Source organism: Filicampus tigris, chromosome 7 (genome assembly GCF_054856515.1).
Source record: "Filicampus tigris isolate MCC_2025a chromosome 7, RoL_Ftig_1.0, whole genome shotgun sequence".
NCBI lineage: Eukaryota > Metazoa > Chordata > Actinopteri > Syngnathiformes > Syngnathidae > Filicampus > Filicampus tigris.
Window position 1 is genome coordinate 1,381,695 of NC_141223.1, and position 16,314 is coordinate 1,398,008.

General features: G+C 43.8%; 1 long non-coding RNA gene across 2 annotated transcripts in view; it reads left to right on the forward strand.

The window, feature by feature from the left end:
• The window catches only part of LOC147144318 (uncharacterized), an 83,941-nt gene that overhangs the window by 37,840 nt on the left and 29,787 nt on the right, over window positions 1-16,314 (forward strand). The window contains exons 1-2 of one of the 2 annotated variants that reach the window (XR_015087519.1): window positions 29-173; window positions 647-713. This is a non-coding gene — a long non-coding RNA (uncharacterized LOC147144318). Of the gene's footprint in view, window positions 1-28; window positions 174-646; window positions 714-16,314 lie in introns of those variants that run through there. The other variant, XR_015087520.1, reaches the window with a different exon arrangement.

Below are 16,314 nucleotides of genomic sequence, written 5' to 3' on the forward strand. Positions count from 1 at the left end.
CGGATGACACTTTAAACCAGCGTGTAAAAGTGACTGCCAGGTGAATGGATTTGTTTGTATCAGCCCGTAGGCGACATGACTTTCTCCGTCTTTTAAATTTTAAACAAATGTCCACTTCCGTTCAACATAACGCATTAGCATGGTGGGAGAAATGTAACACATGGCCCGAAAAGGTAAAGAAATCTATGTTTAACTCATTTTGTACCAAACTTTTTCAGACCCATTGTGAAATGACATAGAAATATGTCATTGGGATAGAATGAGTTAATTAATCAGTCAAGGCCAAATAGTAAGAGTAGCAAAAGAGAAAAATGTTTAAGAAAACGATTCACACACAGTTCCCAAACTTATAAATCTGGTATTTCATTATGTTCATTAGTTAGCCATACTACCTGCTGTACTTGTATTTGTTTATACTCTTTGACAGTCTTTGCCGTCGCCATTGAATAAACTGTACAAAAACGTCGGTAAAGATACTTTAAAGATGACTGGACCTTGGTGTGTACGTGAATGAATACAGTACAACAATTTTAACATGTAACTGTGAACTAGAAAATTGCAAAGTTATCATGTAAAAAAAAAAAAGGCACAAGAAAGACTCCCAGACTGAATGAGGATTGTCTTATGTTTGTGTACTCTTTGTCAGGAAGATGCCATTGGGAGGACCCCACAAAAAGATCAAGAAAGCTACTTCTACTTCTTGAAGAAGTTTGGTGAGTAAACAAACATGTATATATAGTGAAAGTATTCTGGGAATTTAAGGGTGTATTAGTTACTCGGTGAAGCGTTAAGTTAGCTTTAGCTGAGAAGGACGCCATGTCGAAAGTGGCGGTAGCTTCAAGAAGCCATCTTGGAAGTACACCTTTTGTTTTTCCCCTGGTCAGTGATCACTTGTATGTTGTTATTTTTTAATACAAAGTGCAGTTCACCGCATTCATCTAATTTGAAAGAAACTATATTGTAAAGAATATTTGTATCCTGTGCAGTATACATTACATTTAAAATATGGTATCATTTGTATAGACAGGTGTTTCTGGGAAATAAAAACAAATGCTGACTTGTTGAATTACCTAGCTAGCGGAATAGCAGAGATGAGGCTAGGTGATATGACCTTAAAATAAAATTGCAGATTTAATACAAAATGTGCCTACATATAGAAAAAGCAAATGACAATGTTGAGCATCATAAGCTTCTAGTCTTTGCAAAGCCTGAAGTTGTTACAGGTAAAGTTTTATCACTCTCTGAAGCACACCTGCTCTAAGAGTTTAGTGTTGTCATCAGTGGTTGTAGGAGCAAGCCTTCCTCTGCATGGTTTCTCAAGAACAGATCCTGTTTCGTAAACTCGCTGTGGATAGCGCAATTGTACTATATGTTGGAGCAATGACGTCTGTGAAGCTTCTCAAGCCTGTGCTCAACCGCAGTTTGGGACAATGTAGCTTTTTACCAGGCGACAATTTTGCAGCTCTGCTCCAATGTCAATTGGCAAGCCGTGGGCAAGGGAATTATTTGTTTAGAAAAAGTGTCAAGCGTAAACTGTCAAAGCAGTACTGCATCACGTCTTTCCAAATGATACCTGAAATGCAATACTGTACAAAAAAGGAAGTGTGCAGTATAGTGACTGTATGTTTTCAACCGCAGCCAGGGTTAAAAGTGTGGAATGCGTGTCTATGATAGGTGAGCTGTTTTGTCGGGTGCTGGAACATAACGTTTGATAAGAAAGAAAAGAAATTCCAAGATTATCTCTTGAAAAAGTAAAAGAACTCTCCACCACCACCGTTAATTGAGAGTTTAAATAAGGTACGGTGGGGCAGTTTACTTGACAAAGCCATGTGTGCTATTATCTATTGTTAGAAACAATGTGTGTCATCTGTGCTTCCCAGACTCATTTAACATTTATGGCCCAGTTATGACACAGTCATAAACGCCGACTTTCACAGTCAAAGCTGCCCAACCCTCACTCGGAATAGTCTTGATGCATGTCCGTCATTTAGTGTACTCTAATTTCTGTAGTCTTTGTGTTATTTGCTGTCCAAACATAGCTAGTTTGGTAAAGCAGTAACATTTCTGGTATTTTTTTAAGTGACGATTCCTACATTAGTTGATTTGTATAGTTAAGGTAATTAGTCAACTTGATGGTAAATTCCATGCAAGGTTGTTAGTGATCTGAAATGACTCATTGGTGACGTCACTGCATCAGTGTCACTTAGACAACTGACCATCTACTTCCTGTTGTGTGAATGTGTGTGTGTGTGTGTGTGTGTGTGTGTGTGTGCACTCTCATTGTATATAAGCCGTTTTATGAATAACTGTTTGACGCCGTGGTAGGTGTGTTTACATCCCGGAACACAGTTGGTCACAAAAAAGGAACATGAACAAAATGCAGTGGTGGGATGTCAGGTCTAGCAAGGTCTAACATTTGTTCCATAAAATTGTATTAGTTTACTCACAAGCTTTTACATATTTCACTTGGCTGCACTGGTACCACCAGTACAGTGGTTTCTTGAGGTATGAGTGAAACTGACTTACAAGTTTTTCTTGGGATACGAGCTGTCGTTTGGGCATTTTAATAATTCTTTTCTTTGTCATGGGAGCAAACATTTAAAAGACACGCGCTGTATGGTGGTTGTGAACTAAACGCAAATCACTTCACAACAAGCAGCACTTTGGTAGATAGGGAACAGTTCTTCTTCATTGTCATCCCCAGTTGAATTTTAGTGTCAAGCTAAACATAAAACAAGGAGAATGACACTTTGTGTATTTAAAGCAATCACATAGCTTTTGCCTTAGCAAAGCTAACAAATGCTAACAAACAATACAAAATGCTATAGATGGGCTAATGAATATCATTGGGGCATTGATGTTAAGCACGGCACCGATGTCAAGCGACTGATATTTGAACACCAACGATGGGGCAACACATGCAGACAGATAATGTAACAATACTCTCTGGCAAATATTCTTTATCCTCTGTGAAGACCGACTGATCTTGCTGATTATGAGTTGTCATGTGTCCATCGTCTCCATGTTTATCTCCGTCTGTAATATACTGCTCCCAGGTGGTTGAGGTGTGCACACTAGAAGGAGCAGCACAATGTCAATTGAATTGAAAGAAAAAATGAGGAAAAAACTGTTTCAATCTTGACATTCCACTAAATGATATAAATACAATACAATACAAAACAGTAATCAAATTTGTCCTCACAGAGCCAACGCGCTGGCCCTGCCTGGATGGCATCCGCATTTTCCGCCCTCTGATTGGTTGGACAGATGAAGCCATGTTCAACCAGCAAAATATTGGAGCCATTTGGACACATGAATACATGTAATATTAATCAGCAGCTGTAGTGGATATATTTTCTTTTCAAGGGTTGATGTTTTTGTGCGCATGCTCTATTGTTTTTCGTTGTCCCGTACACAAGTGGCCAAAATGACACCGCTGCTTATTTAATCAAATTTCCTTCAAATTTGTCTTGTGTAAATGGAATCAAAGAAAGTGCAACAAAACTCTTTAAAAAGATTAGAATTGCATTTACCAAGGAGAGTTTCTGTTATTTTAACTAGCCGGGCTGCGCTGACCTCGATCTTACTCAGCTTCGTTAGTCATTTTTTCATTGATCTGTTTGATTTCGCAATTGGTTATCTCGCTCTCCGTTTATACGCACACCGAGCTCTGTTAGGCCAGTCGCCTGTGCGGTTAAAGAATGTGGAGAAAGAAAAAGGGTGAAAAATCGAGACGTTTCCTCACCTCTCCGACACTTTGGGCGCAGCCACTGAAAACACGCTCCGCTCAAATTTCAGCGGTCATCCTTACTTTACACTTTGGTATGTCTAGCGTATGCCTACATGTTTGAGTTGTGAAAATACAGCCGCTCAAAGCCTCCAGTGGCAGAAATATATGCCAGCGAGTCGTTTTGGGGCTTTGCACACCCCGAGGAGAATCGCTGGCCACCAGCTAGCTGGCAAGCTAACCGGATCTCTTCTCGGCTAACGGACGGCCGGCTCGTGCGCCGCGTCACCTCCTCGCTCGGTGTTGTCGATGTGCGGCTCCACGTGACGGGGACACTTTAGGGAAAGTCAAGCATTTGTTCAACGCGGCGGCATCCTCCAAATTAAACAAATGATATGTCTTAGTTTTTAATCACGTGCAACCAAAAATCTAGTACTTTTTTTCTTCAGCGCACGCGTTGAGCAGATACTTCCTGATGGCTTTATACAACATATACGTTTGGATAATATATAGGACAATGGACAAAGATTGATCGAGGTATTAAATCAGAATTGAGCACTTGGACCTTCAATGTAAAGCCGTCCATCGAGTATTATACTCGTGATAAACCGCATAAAATCCTGACGAAATGCACAACTCGCTCAGCCTTGCAAATAGGTTATCTGTCAACCTTCACCTGATGCTGAACAAGCAGTCCATTTCCCCCCCCGCCTCCCCCTTTACACCACCAGTTTCACCGGTGTACCTCCCACCTCCCTGGTCTCAGAGTCCAGCTCACACAGAGAGTGGGCGGCGGGGGTCCGAAAGAACTGGACAAGAGTCCAAATCGATTCCTGGTCACGTGGCGTGCACTGGAAATTGCTCAAGGAAATGAGCTGACACCTTAGGCCTTGTGGGTACACGTGGGAACGGCACCGACAGGTAGCGGAGCACCCTGGCCTAGAGCTGGAGGGGTCCCGGGTTGAGGTTGACAGGATCATAGGACCAACACAAACGCCCCATAAATGTGAGCCGGCTTGATGTTCCAAGGACCATATTTGGGTGGGATGGAAAGAGGCGGATGGATTCCCAGACCGGTGCAGTTCTTTGGACTTTTGGACCAATTACGGGAAAGCGGGGATCGGCCTGAATGATTACAAAATAGAAGAATAAACACACGAGAAAGAGTAAAGATACAGCTCCGTAGTACAAAGAACAGGAAGACGCATACGGCGCAGATCTCGCCAACCTCCCGACAAAGTTCGAAAATAGAAACCTGCGCTGCATTTCTTGTGTAGTAGAAAATGACGGATGCAGTCAAATGGTTCTGATTCCGAGCAAGTTGATTATAGTTCATGAAAACTAACCAAGTCACCCAAAAACATTTTTGTTAACCAAATCAAATAAAAACAAAAATGGTTTGTATGTTCTCCCCACGTTTGCGTGGCTACTCGAGCTCCCTTCCACATTCCAAAAACGATAATCCGTCATTGTTTGTCTACTTGCGCCCTGACATTGACTGGGGAAGAAATCAAACAAAATTGCAAGAGTTTACAAAAGTGTCAAAGGAAAGAAAATGAAATAAAAAGAGAAATATGAACAGGTTCCTTTTTTGGGTAGGAGGCGGTCCACAATCATCTTTGGACAGGTTTTCAAGGAAATCATTTTTTTTTATTTTTTTTTGAGTGGGGGTGGGGGGGAGTAATCCGCCACACAAACAAATGATTAAAAAATCAAAAAGCTTTCCCGGCAGAGCTAATACATGCATTCATTTATTACATAAACCAACACAGTGTCAACCCTTTTTTTTTTTTTTTTTGTTAGTGTGACTCTTGACTTGCGTCGTCCACATTGAAACGGGTGTCCAAGTGGACTTTGGGGAACTCTCCGTTCAATGTGAGTGTGTGTAAGGGGCCCGTCCGATAGAGCAGGTAACTGATTACCCAACGGTCGAAGTGAGTGCGGCTGCACAGAGGAGGGCCCGCTCCCAAACTCCTCAGTAGGTTTTAACCCTTAAAGCTTTTACATGGCCCGAGGATTTCCTTGACATTGTTGGGCTAAGACGCAAGAATCACAAACACGGCGGGAGTCCAGCTCTTAAAGGAGGAGCCCATTTGGCCGCTTCGGCAAACAGGATTTGGAGCCTTGGGAGGGTTTCAGGTGACAGATGATTCTTTTTATTTATTTATTTATTTATTGATCGATTGATTTTTTCTTTACACCTTTTAGCGGCTACCGGGGAGTTCATCATGTCTATTCCCACGTTTGGTCATCCACAATGAGGAAGTGAAGCTCCGGCGAGGTTAAAAGTGAGCGGGTTGTCATGGCAACCCTTTTTAGGTCACTATCGGCGGCCTTATCAGTCTCAATGTCATCAATCACCGTCACATTCCAACATTTTATTCTTTTGTAATCATGCGTGGGCTGGACATTATGGGATGTCCGGTGCTGTGATTGGCCAACATCACTTCCTGGAGAAACGTCAATGTCTTTGTGGTGAATCTGTTTTAATGCTGCTGTTAATGTTCATATGGCCTTGAATTTCAAGGAATCATTTTCTACCTCTGATAGCAAGGAATCATGGGTAATATATGGAGACACTTTAAGGTTTCACAATTTTTACAGTGCATATAAAAAGTCTACACACCCCTCTTCAAATACATTTATTTTTTTTGTGGTGACACTGTCTACAGAATAAATGTGATCAAGATAATCGTTTCAGCACTCTCCCCACGATCAAAGTGGCCTATATCTTGCACAACTCAATTGAACATTTGTTTTTCAATCTTTTTGAGAGGGGAACTAAAAGTAAACAACTGAAATAATGGCGTTGCACAAGCATGCACAGCCTCTTGTAACCTGGATGCGTTTGTGTTGAGAATGAACCCATCACATGCAAATTCCATTAAAGGGGCCTATATATACCTCTTTAATGGTATACTTCCACAGTATATAATATATATATATATATATAAATATATATATTTCAGTTTATTTATAGTGAGATTACTGTAGTTGAGTGTATCCATTCATCACGTTTGATGAATTTAGCAATTGGAAAAAAAATCAAAAATCAATGTTGACCCTGTTGGGAAAGTGGAAAAGTCGTTCTTATGTTATGACTTGTCCTGTGCATTGTAAATTATCTTTGCGTAACAGTCCAGATAGTCGTTTATTAATCTCCGTGTACACCATTCATCATCCAGCCACTTGCCTACACGGGCGTCATCCCGTCACAGTATTGACGTTTTTCCGTCTTTTCTCGTATGTTTCTTTCCCCTTGATCATCGCTGACGTGAGCATGGATGCGCTACTAATGTGAGGCCACAGTTTTTTACTGCCTCTATAACCGCCCTCCCCCCCCCCCTTTAAAAGTCACTCTGTCGTTCGTCCCCTCTTATCAGCGCGGCGTCCCGGCCGAAAGCCCCCACGCCCGCCCCACCTGTAGCGCCCGGCCTCATTACTCATTAACCAGGACTTCCTTTATCAAGCCCAGACAACCAGCAGGTCACTGGCCGACTCGCAGCGTTCGCTTTCGGGCGTGCCTCAAAACTTCGGTTATATTTACAGGAGCTGGAAAGAACTGTAGTCCCAACAATCTTTGATCCTCAAGCATCACATACATGCACTTGATGAAGGATTTTATGCCAGTATACAGATTGCGAAGGGAGGAACGCAGGAAAGGGCCAAAATCAGCATACAATGGCCCATTTGAACCAAACCGTCCTGTCTCATTAAGCAGGCATGGCTTCTTGAGACTTTTTCTGTGCGTCCACTCATGATAGACACGTCCGTCAAATGTCATGTTGCCATGTCCAAATGGCTTCACGGACTGAATTTTCAAAGAATTCTTGCGTCACAGTAGTTCTGTGTTTTATAGTGAATCATCCAACCTCGCCACCATACTCGGCCCACAGGCAATGACAAAAACAAATCCCATCTGTGTAATATATGTGCTTTAAATTCGGTAGCAATCGGACAAAATCTCTGGGACATGTTGCCCTACAAGGAACTGTGGGAATGGACACATTTTCCACTTTGAAAATGCTTAGAACCAAAATAACAGCCTTTCTGTCTCATTTTAGCCATGCCTTCTTGAAACGTTTTTGTCGGTATACTTATGATACTGTAGTTGTGTCTAAGAAACTTCAAGTTGCCAAGTCAAACTGGCCCTAGGGGGCTGAATTTAAGAAACTTCAAGAGGCGCCACCAAGATTCATCAATCCCTAAAATAGTCGCTTTAAACCAAAATGGAGACCTTTCCGCGTCTTTTTGGCCATAGCTTCTTGGGACTTTTTTTGTGGGCCCACGCAAAATAGACACCCCTACCGTAGTTCGTAGTTGCGAAGAAAAACTGATTTCGGGGGCTGAATTTTCAAAGAATTCAGGAGGCGCGAACCAAGACTCCTTGAATCCTAACATGGCTACGAGAAACCAAAATGGCAGACCTCCTTTGTCTTTTCAAGCGTGACTTCTTGAGAGTTTTTTGTGGTTCGACGCATGATAGACATTTCTACCAAATTTCATGTTGCTAAGTAAAATTAGCTTCTTGAGTTGAAGTCTCCCAGCGTTTGGAATTGACTTGACATTTTGCCAGCAAAATCTCAAAGACCTGCTTTCTTGGAAGTGGACCCTTGGAAGTGGCCAACATGAGCCTAAAACACAACGTGGCAGACTTGCTGTGTCTTTTCAGGCACGGCTTCTTGAGGCTTTTTTGTGGTTATACTCATGATAAGCACATCTCCCAAGTTTCATGCTAAGTCAAACTGACTTTTGGTCCTGAACTTTTAAAAAATCAAGACCAGTCCACAGGATTCATTCATCATAGTGCTGGGCGATTATGGCAAAAATATCACGTCACGATTTTTAAAAAATAAAATCACGATGATGATTTTATCATGATTCTTTTTTTAAAAAAAAATTTTTTAGACTAATTTGCACATTTTTGACCATTTTCATCATGTTAAACATATAAAACACATTTAAAATGTATATGTAATATATGTAAGACCCTAAAAAAAAAAATGTAAGCCAGCTAAGCTTTTCTGAACAGGTTTTAATTTGAATAGTGGCAATTTTCATCAAAATGTGCAGTGAACGTAAACATAAAAGGTAACGTAACGTGAACATAAAAACACAGCTCGTAACGCGGGTCGAGTACTTTGAAGAGTCTTTTAAAGGCCTCGTTTCCACTGTTTTAATGGGAATCGTGTCTTCCGCAAGGTAATAAGTCACTGCCTCAGTTACTTCTTTACACCGCTTGCTTGTTTTTTCATTTGGAGTGCCCTTGTTAAATGACTGTGTTACCGGGGGTTGCGTTAGCTTGGAGCTAGCGGCTGCCTCTGGCTACCGTGCGTCTGATCTCCGTTTGCATTGGCTGTCGGCGTAGTTTTTTGGGTGCTGTCGCTGTCTCCGCAAGTGATTAAACAGGTTTGTCGTGTTCCCATCTGACGTCCGAACCGAGTCTCTGCAAACTTTGCAACTAACCGGTTTGCGTTTCCTCCTCCGAGGAAAAGCCAAACCAAATCGACACTGTGGATGTGGAGTTTCTCTTCGGGACCAACTCTGCTTCGTGGTGACCTTCCGCTATACAATCAAACAGGGAGGCGGGGAGTGTCACGTACGGTGCACTGTGTGTGCTGCGATTGGTTGGTCGGGCATGCGTCAGCGGCTTTGAGCCGCCGTAGAGCTAAACTGTATAGAATGTGCCCCGTAGACGATCAAACGATCTTTCGGCTTTATGAGATCGTCGACACATTAAACCCCTTAACGATCTAATATCGTCATATCGTCCACCTTGTCACAGTTCATCATTTATTTTACCGATGAATTGATCAAAATTGAATGCCCGTCCCTCGTGCACAAGACGGGCACATTTCATCAGCCGTCATGTTCTACAAAGAAATATATCCACGTGTAAATAATCACTGTGATGATTGATGAACGGTCTTTTGCACTGTGTGATGTCACATGGCGGGCATACACGAGCAGCTAGTCGGGCGCGCGGCGCTGTGACCTGATGGCGCTGGGGATAACGACCCCGCGCCCCCACCCCGCCACTCCGTTAGTGGCCACTCAAGTCTGTTTGATGTTCATGGCCGCCGGCTGGAGCTGACTGTCTGCGATATTCCACACTCATGTGGCCCGAGAGGCTCTCTGGTTAGTGCCTGAACAGAAATATGAAAATAAAGGCAAGTTGAGTAATCATTAATGCGGCAGGTATGTCCCGCCTCGGCCTTATCAGCTGGCAGGCAGCCGAGATCGGGATTTGGGGGGGGGGAAAAAAAAAAAAAAACTTTTATCAGCAGTGGCGTCTGATTGGTTGGATCTTGAGGTCAGGAGTGAGGGGACATATGGGGTAAGAGAGGGGGGCCAGATGAGCCACATCGTTTGTAGATGAACTTAAATTGAAATAAAATGTCGCTGTCAAATTTGTCAACAGTAATTATTTTATTCAATGATAAAATTGTCTCGTGATTTTATCCCATTTGTAACTGAATAATTATAACTAAACATGGCTTGCGTGTGTTCATGTCGCTGTCTGCTTTTAAAATCTTTGGATGTCACACACATGTGCAGTGCTCACATTTATCAAATCCGTCTAGTTTTCTCCTGTGTGTGCGTGTGTTCACGAGTTTCATTTGAATTTTGGTCTGGGACACGCGCACGTCCACAGTATATGCTGTGCACTCTATTGGGGGGGGGAGGTGGTTAATCAGACCGACTTTATACCTTGTGTGTGTGTGTGTGTGTGGCTTTTGTGTTTATGTTGGTGTCTGTTGTCAAAATCCAAATAATCTCACCATGTCACACACTCGCGCGCGCGCGCGCACACACACACACACACCCATCTTCGCTGGATCAAACAAGGGCGGGGTTGGGGCAGGGTCAGTGTGAGGCTTCCAACTGATCCCATCAAACCTATCAACTGTGTGTGTGCGTGTGTGTGTGTCCGTGTGTGTGTGTTTGCACAGTAGTAAAAACCTGAAAGAATCTCCCTTTACCTCCTCCAGCCACCTCCCCCCCCACTTCACCTCTTTCTCCTCCATAAACCCTCCTCTACCACCACCGCAACCTCCCAGGACACCCAAGTGTGACAACACGCACGCACGCACACACGCGCGCACGCCGAGCTACCCAAACTGACATACACGCCCCTTAACAGTCACAATGCATGCTCGGAAATAGATGCATAGAATTCCAATTTTTTTCTTTTATTTGTATGCGGGGCGGGGGGGTCAGTAGGGTATGTTTTTTGGCGGTCCCCCCCCCCCTGCACTGACAGATAGAGCGTGTGCTATTAGCTCAGTGCCAGGTGAGTCTGTGAGTAAACACAACAGACAATGGATCCAGCCCATCTCCTCCCGTCAGTAGGCCTGTTTCAAAGCCGGCCATTGTTCTGAGACTCCACTGTGTGTGTGCGTGTGAGAGAGCGAATATATAACCCCCCCCCACCACCACCACCCATGTGCACGCGCCAACACGCAACAGTTCGCATGCGATGACTCCAGCCGGTTTTGGACATTAGAAGCCACGTGTCTGTCTTTTTATTTCTTTTTTTGGGGGGGGGCGCCATTTGTGTTTAGCCGGCCGCCGCTTGCGTAACGGCCGTCGCCTCAAACTGCTTCAAAGTGCATCGCCGCAATAGCGAAAGCACTTCAGGCTAGCGTCGCTTTGCATGCAAACCGCAAAGCCACGCGTTGCCGGGCCCGGCTCCCCGGTCGGCGGCGGCGGCGGCGGCGGCGCGGGCTATTTATTGCTTTCTGCCGCTAAATACATGAATGACACTTTTACTTTTCAGTCAACAACAATTTTACTAAACCATCTCTTGCACCAAAACAAGCAAAAGAGACCATCATTTACATACACACTGCAAAGAGCAAACTCTCTCTCTCTCACACATATATTCAACATTTAGCATAATAAACAGGCATGACACGGCAGGCATTGAGGGAAAATGAAACAATGATGATTCATCTTTGATACCACGCTCTTGTGACACACTTGTCCATCCAGTTTCATTTCGGCTAGGGCTGCTCGAGTATGAAAAAAAAATATGAATCACGATTATTTTGGTAACAATTGAAATCACGATTACTCAAACAATCATTCATTTTTTTTTTTGGTACAAAACAAGAAAATGTTTGAACGTAAAAAAATGCAAAGACGATTTTCTTTGAAACACTATAATTATGTAAGTTGCGTTTGGCCCAAACAAAATGTATCAAACGAGTCATGGTGGAGTGTAATAATCGTCATTGTAATTGAATTTCACTTCATTGCACAGCCAACCGCCCCGAAAGCGTTCACTTCAGAGAAATATGGACCCAAAAAGCCACAGTACGTACAAGTATCCATTTCTTGAAAGCGCCATGCATCAATATGAAAAGCAACTTTGACATCCTCCCACCACCGCTACTTCTTGCATCAGAGGTTTGTTATTAGAAATGCAGGAGCAGAGCATCCTTCCGGCGAGGGGAACATCCCTGCTCCTCCTCTGTCACCATATTGTGCAAACACACCATGCAAACACGGCTGTGCTCACCATATGTGTGTGTGTGTGTGACGTAGACGGCCAAGCAGCAAGTGTCGGACCAAGCGAGAAGCAAAGGAAAAGAGGCCACGATTAAGTGTGAGATAGCCAATGTAGAAACACAGAGACCTTTTGTGTGTCTTATCCTCTGCTCAAAAGTTGTCTCACACTTTAACCCCGTGACTTGTTCACCTGGCATACCACTCCCCCCCCCCCCTCTCTCTCTCTCTCCCCCCCCCCAACATGGGCCACCCTCCACACCCCGTCCCATTCATCCCAGTGCAAACACTCCTGCCTGCTGCAGGAACAAAAGCCGCCGTGAATAATGGCAGCCACATGTCACCGTTTTCTTTCGTGGCCGCCGCCGCCGCCGCCTCCCAGCTCGCTCCGCCAGGGCCCAGCCCGCCGTTAACCATTAACGCAGCACCTGAAGCGGCAACAATGAACAGAAACTCAGGGCGGAGTCGAGGTACGGCCGGAATTGAAGCCCTAAAAACATCCTCGTCTCCTCATGAAGTGTTTCATCATTAGCATCCGTTTTGTCAATGGTTGTGTCCTTGTTATTCTTGGGCAAAATAGAACGTTGCAGAAATTCAGCCCCTGAAGCTTCGCTCATCAGCATGAAATTGGGTCGACAGGTAAAAACATGAGATGTGGTTGCCTATCAGGAGTTTTGGTCCAGATGAGTCGACTCGTCGCGACCACTCTTGCCGATTAGTCGACTAGCAAAAAATAATAGTTTGAGGCATCCCTACTCGACACGCTTGCACCAAACATCATTGCGTGTTGCGTTTGTGGATGGCTGCAGCAACCACACTAGCGCACACAGACAGGCACGGTAGCCCTTTTTAGAAAATCAAAGAACCGAAAATCCCAAATCGAATCGGGGCTTGAGTGAATCGTTTACATCCCTGCCTCTCGGCATACGATTTGTGTAGAGCCACCAAAAATTGTCCCGAAGCCACGCCATTGGATGAGTCACGTTGTCAGCCGTTAACGTGAGGATGACTTGCCATCTTCTTTGTGTTCGTATTACGACACCGTCCAGACGATGGTGACAAAATTGCGAGGTTTCTCCCGGCCCGCTTCTTCTTCTTCTTCTTCTTGCTGACTTCCCTCCACAGGAGACTGCGGCCATCGGCATCAATACCTCGCTGTGTTCCGTCCCTTTCGGGCCAACACTGCTACCTTTGTGCCAGCTCCGTGCCAGATGAGACTAAAATTAAATGCACTTTAATTGCAGCCTTGTGGGGCTGCTGTGTGTGTATAAAGTGAAGAGAGGAAACGATATTTTTAGCTTGTGATTCGGAGAAGACATGCTGTTGAATGAGGAGACGGGGAAATAATCGTGTTGTAATACAGTCAAAGAATTTCCATCTGCGTTTGACAGGGGGCGCTGTGAGCTGCACAGGAAATGTGTGGCTTGTTCCCTAGAAGCCAAAAAGTCAACTTATATCTGTAAAAATCTCTTTTTATTATTCAACCGACTGCCTGATGCAAACATTCTGCTCTAGAAACTCTTTTACGCGGCGATCTGTGTCACATACACTAATAAGATGTATGAATTGTATTGTCCAAAACCGTTATTGGTGGTTTAGCTCTAGTTCCTCAAGAAGTTTCAAAAAAAGAAGGACAAACAGAGATGGGCATTTTACAAAATGTTGCCAGTCATTCGTCATCCGTCAGTGGCCTACGTACCCCTCTGTCATTCGTCAGTCCGTTATTTTTTTTCAATTGTAATCGGCAGTTGGGCGGTCCATCAGAAGTCCATGAGTTCATCCCCTGAAAAAAGCAGGCGTCCATCAGTGACGGACTGAGAGGCCCGTTGGCACTTGACCCGGGTAATGTCGATTACTCTTGACGGGTGAAAATCGTTTTTTGAGAGTGTCCCGTCTTCTGTCAATCGTCAGTGACGGACTGACGGACCGGTCCGTCACTCTGACGGAATGCCCACCTCCCTGTGTGTGTGTTGTATATATATAATCTGTCCGTTATACTTTGTACACGGATGTCCACTATCGCTAACAAAAAGACTTATATCCTTTATCCTTTCTAAAGGCCAAGGTTGAATGAATATCGGATCTGCAGCATAAAACAGCAGTCCTGCAAGATCTCCGTGTGAAATATGTGAAATATCAGTAACCCTTTGATGGCGTTGATGCACATCATTAAAAAAGTCATCAGTCGCTGTCGTAAAACAAATTTCACCGTGGTAGCCGCGCTTGTTCATTGACTCTGCTGGCCACTTTTACAACACTTAGGGGCTCTTTGAGAGAGAAAAAAAAAAAAAAAATGCTGCCGCCTTCACCCAAAGCCTTTCAAGAAGTTTTTTTTTTTTTTTTTTTTTTTCCCGGGCCAATGAGAAGAAAAGGGACGGGAGGGGCCAACGGGTGGAGGCTGTTGGCGAAATAAGACGTCTTAATTCATGCGGCGGATGTTTTGAAGGAAACGTACGGAGGATGAAGCCGCACTAACTGCGCCCTCGGGCTCAACTGGACCCGCTCTGTTTAGCTCTTATCCTCAGTCCTTTCAGCCTCGTTAGCTTGTTAGCATAGCATCTTGTTTTCCTTCACTTTATCGCCATATTTAAATAAACGGACACGCTATTGACGCACGGTCACGCTGTGGCTTCTCTGTTGATTTAAACGATTAACGCAAAACGCTGATCCAGTCCGACCGCGTTCACTGCCAGAACCCGTCACCATCGTCAACGTCGTCACCGTCGTCACCATCGTCGTGATCTTCATCCCTGTTGCCCTCCAGTTCACCTCCCATTTATTTGTTTGTACTTCACAACACTTTTTCTTCATACTGAATTGTTAGAATCGTAAATCCCTACCTTCCAGGGTCAAACCGACTGCATCGTGAAGCTTACCTGAACAGTGCGGACCATATTTGAAGAGACATTGTAACACGATTCTATTTCTTTTCCTGCAATTTTGGTCAATGAGGCCATTTTGCACCGAGCAGCCTGAACAGAAAATAACTGCTTGAGAAATGTTGTTTTGATATACTGATAGACTGATATTGTAGTTTTTATTGTAACTATATTTTACTGACTATTCTTGGATACGACAAGTTCAAAATTATTATTTTTTTCTCGACAACTGCATCCTGTAATATTAGGGCTTTTTCTCAAATCTGCATCCGTTTATCTTGAAAAATCAACCCTTTTTCTACTTGAAAAATGATGACTATATTGAAGTAAGAATGCAACTTTTTGGGGGGGGGGGGATTAGAAGTGAATTGTTTTTATTTTTCTGTAACCACCTTTAAAAATGTCAAACATGAAATTTCAACTGTTGGCTCACCTCGCACAAAATTACTTTGAATTTGTGGGGAGAAAACAATGTTATTAAGGTTACCTAATTCTGGAGGAGGCCTAAATTCACAAAAGGCCAGGGGTGCGCTCACCTTTGTGAAATAATGTATCGGAAAAAAGTCCAAGCAAATTGACATCGTGCTGGTGTTGATGATGTTGTTTTGGTCCCTGTGGGGTCAAGTGAGGTTTGTTTTCCTCCTCGCTGCCTGCGAACCACTCTGACCTTCTTCCTTTCGGCTAACATCTTTGTTGATTTTTGCTATTTCTGGCCAAAAGTGTGCATGCGTGTGTGTATACGCTCTTGTACAATTGTATATCTGTGTGTGTGTGTGTGTCTGGAGGACTGTTGTTGTTTTCATTGACGCAGCCGAGGAAAGTCAATGTTGTTGCTTGCCGAGTTTGGCGGAATTCTCCTTTAGCGGCGTGAGATCGCACGTCCAATCAGAAATTCCCTCTCGCCTGTAAAGTGTTGCTGTCAGAGCAGAGAAAGAAAAAAAAAAAGTCAAACGTGGCTGAGATGTTGTAAATGTGAATATTGAAGTGCTTCCTGTTGCGCGTTTGGGACCGGAATGGACCCTTGAATTGTTTGAGCGATATTTATATCGTATGGCTGTATTTGCATTTACGCAACATACGAAAGAAGTTTCTCTCGCACGCACCGGTCTCAAAATCATGTAAACAGCAACACAAGCGTTCGAAAGATGTCACCAAAGGAGGACCGCATCAAAGTACGGGATGCCAGTAAACATTTCA